The 5,932-nt window shown below is 46.5% G+C and overlaps 1 pseudogene; it reads right to left on the reverse strand.

Moving 5' to 3' along the window:
- Window positions 1-5,932, reverse strand: part of LOC101997731 — a 15,810-nt pseudogene that overhangs the window by 967 nt on the left and 8,911 nt on the right.

Below are 5,932 nucleotides of genomic sequence, written 5' to 3' on the forward strand. Positions count from 1 at the left end.
TGGGATGGAAACAGAGTCTGAAGGAGTTTAAGATCATTCTAAGCTACATAGTAAGTTCTGGCTGGCCTGTATATACATTGTACTCTATCTCAGATAAACAACAACTCTCCAAACTAAAAATCAAATGGTCCCTTCAATAACAGTAACAACAAACCCTAAATAAATATATTCATGACTTGAATCACCTTAGTAATCCTTTTATTTATTTTTCTGTACCGGAATCGAGCACAGGGCCTCATGCATGCTAGACAAATGCTCCACATCATACTGGCTTTGAATTCACAGTGAAGCTGAGACAAACATTCAACTTGTAATCCTCATCCATCAGACTCTGGAGTGCCCCGGATGACAGTCTTGAGCTATCAGGCGTGAAAACAATTGTTTTAAACACCTTTATTTTTTTGTTAAGTTATGTTAGCCGGGCGGTGGTGGCGCACGCCTTTAATCCCAGAACTCGGGAGGCAGAGGCAGGCGGATCTCTGTGAGTTCGAGGCCAGCCTAGTCTACAAGAGCTAGTTCCAGGACAGGCACCAAAAAAGCTATGGAGAAACCCTGTCTCGAAAATCAAAAAAAAAAAAAAGTTATGTTATATGTAATGAAAATAAGGCTTAGAGAAGTTAGGTGACCATTTCCAGTCCTGCACACTAGAATTCATACCACAGTTTAAAGGATGCCTTTAAGTATTACTCTCGGCCATTTCTCATTTTGTTAATGTCTTCCAATTCTCCGAATGTGCTGAGAGGAGAGTTTGGACTAAGCCAGTGAGCAGAGGGCCTTGAGGACTTCCAAGTTTGCTCTTAGGCATTCTTGCTGCTGTGGGCTTTGGAGACTTGGACCAGTCCGCACTTCTGTACTCTTTCGTTGGGTTTTCCTTCTCAAGGGCTGCTGGAAGTTGTCTGTGTTAGATGTGAACTGGAGAAACCTTGGTTACTGTATGGAGCCCAAGAAGAGGAAGCTGGTATAGACATCTCCTGTCCAGGGCAAGAACTAACAGGAGAAAGGGGAAAACAGCCTGAGATGCCATAAAGCTTATTATTAAATGCTCATTTTCTTGTCAATGTGGGGGCACTTAAAAGATCGCCACAGAATTAACAAGCTGGGGCAGGCACCACAGACTGTGGGCAGGTTGTCCTCCCTCATCTGCAGGAGCTGGGGGTGGAGGCATTGTACAGTTTCTGGGATATTTCATGTTTCCTGTCCCGGAAGTGGTTGACTCTAACAAGGCGTTTAGGAGGAACATCTTTCTAATGTATTTTTGTATGGGAGGACTTCCTGGGGCAGAGGGAGTCATGTGTCTCAGTGGCCTCTGTTCATTGTGCAAAGGCCTGCAGCCATCTGGACCACCCAGGGTCAGTGTTTTCCTAAAAGGGGCAGGATGAAGGACAGGGGATTGACACCTCAGCCCCAAGGCAATAACCAGATGGCAAAATGCTTGTTTTCACTGGATGATTCAGAGCAACTGAATCACCCCAGGAAAGCCAGCGCGATTGTCTTCAGCAACCAGCATTTTCTTCTTTGAAGATGGTGGTCTCTTTTCTCTTCTCAGGCAGCAGCAAGGTGACTCAGATGTGACAGAATGACATGGTGACCACTGTGTTCATGGCATGGTGAAGGAATTCTGAAAGCTAAACCCCGTGCCTGCACCTTACCGAGGGGAATCTTTGCTTTGGAGCAAGAGGTGGAGAAAGATGCTAGAAACAAGCTTAGTGTTGCTCCTGGACCAGCCAGAAGCCCAAACTTTCCCTCTTTACAAAGCAGGGTGCTGCTAATGGCTCCCTTGTCAGATGGAGTGAGTTGCAGGAGAGAGATTCTGAAAGACTGTCTTCTCCCGCGACTCTGCTCCTTCACTCTCAGTAGCAACCCCCACCACTTTGCAGATGTGAAATACAAAACCTAAAAGGCACAGAATGTGGATAGCCCTAAAACTGAAATAATTCACCGATCATGACACCAGAAGAGGTGTGTGTGTGTGTGTGTGTGTGTGTGTGTGTGTGTGTGTGCAGCGATTTATCCTCCTTGTGCTCTGCCCACCTCCAGTCCCCTCTCTGCCTGGCAGCTCACTGCTCTTCATCCATATGCGTTCTGATAGTCTACCTTGATTAAATAAGGAAATACATAGAAAGAGGCTGGCTCATAGGAGCTTCTCAGTAATACATACTTAATTTTAAAATAGTCTCCCTTAAAGGTTTTCTTTCAGCTTACACACATACACGCACACGCACACGCACACGCACACGCACAGTCTGGGTGGGTTTAATGTGGGGTAAATTTTACTAAACAAAACAGGACAGAGGTCCATCCTTCCCTGCTCCCTTACACTTACTACTTTCTAGCAGTGAATTCCAAGATCAGCAGAGGGCACCAAAGCACAAGGGACAGGAGGCAATGTAAACTGCTTTCTGGTTTGCTCTGGTCCATGGAATCCAGGCCTGCTCTCAGGTTAGGGTTCCCCCTTTTCAGATATTCCTCTTTTTTTTTTTAATTCTTTCCCAAAACAGAGTTGTTTTGTGTGTGTGTGTGTGTGTGTGTGTGTGTGTGTGTGTGTAGCCTTAGCTGTGCTGGAACTCGGATCTGTACACCAGGCTGGCTTGAACTCAGAAATCTGCCTGCCTCTGCTGAGAACCCAGGGCATGACGATTCAGGCTGGACTAGCTAGCCAGATTATTTTAGGATTATTCCATTTCTAGTTCCTAAGTCCTTGGTTTACAGGTGGTTGTTATGTCTGCTCTGCTTTTATGTAGGCTCTGGGGATCTGGACTCTGGTTCTCATTCTTGCTTGGCACAGCCACATCTCCAGCCTTGAACTTTGGACTTGAGATCCTCCTGCTTTAGCATCCCGAGTTTCAGGATTACAGGCCTGTGCCACTAGACTTAAGTCCGTTGAAGTTTCTTGGTGGTCCATCTTTTTTTTTTTTTTAATTTTCTTTTTTCTTTTTGTTATTCTAGACAGGGTTTCTCTGTAGCTTTGGAGGCTATCCTGGAACTCGTTCTCACCCTGTAGACCAGCCTGGCCTAGAACTCACAGAGATTCACCTATCTTTGCCCCTGGAGTGTTGGGATTAACGGTGTGTGCCACCACCGTCTGGCATTGGTCCATCTTATAAACCCAGAGAACTTGGGTTCATTGTGTTTCTTCCTCTGTAAAACAGAGCTAACCATAACAACCACCTCATAATATGAAACCTGAATAACTTAACATGCAGCTCTCAAATAGGGCCAGTTTTGCTCCAGAGGGACTGTTTAGCAATATCAGGACAGTTTTTGGATGTCAGAACTGGCAGAAGGCTCTATCAGTATGCAGTGGTAGAAGACAACGGTGCTACCAAGTATTTCCTAAGGCTTTGCACTAGTTTCTTTTACAGAGAATGACCCATTCCTAAAGACTAATGATGCTCAGGTTGAGAAATTTTGCAACAGTTGAGAGCAATGTTTATCTTTTAAGCGGGACAGATTGGATAAAATTGGCAGTATTGTCCTGTCCCTTCAAAGCCTATAAGCAGACATTGATAAGCATGGCTGTCAATAGCCACTCTTTGTTTCTCTCTCACACAGATCACCTCTCTGGCCGGAGGAGTACACCCTCTGTTCCCGATTATACTGCGATCATTCCTGGATCTTGGTCTCTGTCCTTCCACCAGGATCTCCTCTCTCCACAACCACAACGATTTGTGTATGTCTTCCCAGACTCAACATCTCTGTGAAAGTTCCCCAGTGATTGCTCATGCCTCACGTGTTAGTCAACTGTCTGCCGCTATGACCAAATGGCAGAGGTCATCAACTTATAAATAGGAAAGACTTTTGGCTTCTGGTCTGAGAGGTTTCCTAGATCTCCATCCATCACTTTGCATCTGCAGTAACACAATTCATCGTGGTGGAAACTTGTGATAGAGGGAACCTGTTCATTTCACATCAGCCAGGAAACAGACAGGAAGAAGTCAGGCCCCCAGTATCTCCTATAAAGATACTTTTCCAGAAATTTAACTTCCTTCTAGTCCCCACTGTTTACCATGGGGCCATTGGTATCATTTATAATTTAACTGGTAAGACCCAGGGACCCATATGGCTCTTTGTGTAAACTGCTCCAAAGACAGTTCCACATACGTTCTTTTGCATCCCAGCCTTGCTCTTCTGGCAGAGCCCTGGCAACTCCAGTGTGAATTTTCTCCAGCCGAGGCCCAGGGACCACACATTTTCCAAGCCACAGTCCTGTCTGGACACTGGCTTACCTGTCATATGTTGTGGATGCTCGTTGGATCCCAGTGAACTTCATGATTTGATGGAACGGATTTTAAAGTCTGGTGGGCTTGAGGGTTAAATCTGAGCTCTGCCTTTTTGAGCCTGTTTCTTCATTTTCCACTCAGCACTGTCGCACAGGTGGCCGGAGATAAACCTCCAGGGGTGCGGAGTGACTACTTAAGGAGTCACTGCCTTAGAAGATGCAGTCTCTTCTGTCCTTGTTATGAGTGTGTTCTACAACTGCGCATCACCGCTCTGCCTTAGCAGGTTCTCCTGAATGCCTGTCACCTTCATGTCTCTCCAGGGCCCAAGCATGTCCAGAGAAGCACCGGTTCCCTGCTGCTCAGGAGTCTGTGAAGGCTGCACCTTCATGGTACAGAGCCGGTGCTGGGGCTCTTCAGTAGAAGAATTCCAGCAAAAGCAAAGGTCTTTTTTTGAACCTGATCTTGGCCAAGTTTGCGTTCCCTGTCCCTTCTCTCCTGTGTGAGAAGAGTACATTGTGAGCCTGCCAAGGAGATCCCTTCTGGGTTGTTTCCACACAGCTGGGGGTAAGAAGAACACCCCTCAAGTCTTAATGTACGGCGCAGATGACACGTGTTTTAACTTACAGCATGTGCTGTCTGCTTTGCTGAGGCAAGAAATATGCAAGCGTCTGGGGTCAAGCTATTCACTAGATATAGTATTTACAAGGCAGGGGGTTCCATGAGAGAGGATCAAAAGGGACCATATGGCAAGGAGCCAGACGTGGCAATGCTCTTTATCTCTGATTGTGGCATAAATGGCTGGCGAGTGGCTCAGGCAAGTTGTTCTCTGTTTCCGGGTCTCTAGAGGCAATTTTGTACCGAGCTTGGAAGTAGGTAACCTGTATCTACTGCATGGCTTGGGGCAAGTCATGTCACTTCTCAGAGCCAGGGTTCCTTCCCTTGTAAATTCTAGATATGAGGATTCTGTAGAGGAATGAGATTGGGTGGAATGAATATCTATTAGAAAGGGCTTTAGCGGGTGGGCTTACATGGTGCAGCCTGGCGGGTTTAATGATGGCTGGTTGCACACTAGGGAGGCTGAGAACCTATTGGCATGTGTTTAGTCCATGAGGCAGAAGGTCTCAGCAGTCCCAGGCTGGTGCTGAAGAACTGGAGAGTTCCTGGGGAGCCACTCGTCTAGAAGAAGCTGGAAAGGCTGAAGGAGTTGGGTTCTGATGTCAGTGGAGAATGACCGTGGCAGGGACCGGGTAGATGAATCCACAGAAAGAACACAAACAGGGTAGACAAACTTGCCAGCACAATGCTGAAGACAGACCCCAGAACCTTGCTGGAACCTTGACAGTAGGCCATACCCTTGTGGCGATACATAGGTTCATAAAAACGAGTTAAATTAAGATGGAAGAGTTAGGTCTTTGTTGAATTATAGTTTCCCTTCCCTCTACTCTTCCCAGTTCCTCTCCACCTCTCTTCCCAAGAGAAGAAACAACTCTTCCAGTTGTTTGAGTTCTTTATATGTTTTTTTTCCAGTTTTTTTTTTATTGAGAAAAGGAAAAAAAACAAACAAACAAGTTTCCGCCTCCTCCCAGCCTCCCAGTTCCCTCCCCCTCCTCACACCCTTCTTTCCCTCCCTGCACTCCTCTCTCCCTCCCTCCCTCTCCAGTCCAAAGAGCAGTCAGGGTGCCCTGCCCTGTGGTAAGTCTTAGGTCCTCCCC

Source organism: Microtus ochrogaster, chromosome 15 (assembly GCF_000317375.1).
Source record: "Microtus ochrogaster isolate Prairie Vole_2 chromosome 15, MicOch1.0, whole genome shotgun sequence".
Lineage (NCBI taxonomy): Eukaryota > Metazoa > Chordata > Mammalia > Rodentia > Cricetidae > Microtus > Microtus ochrogaster.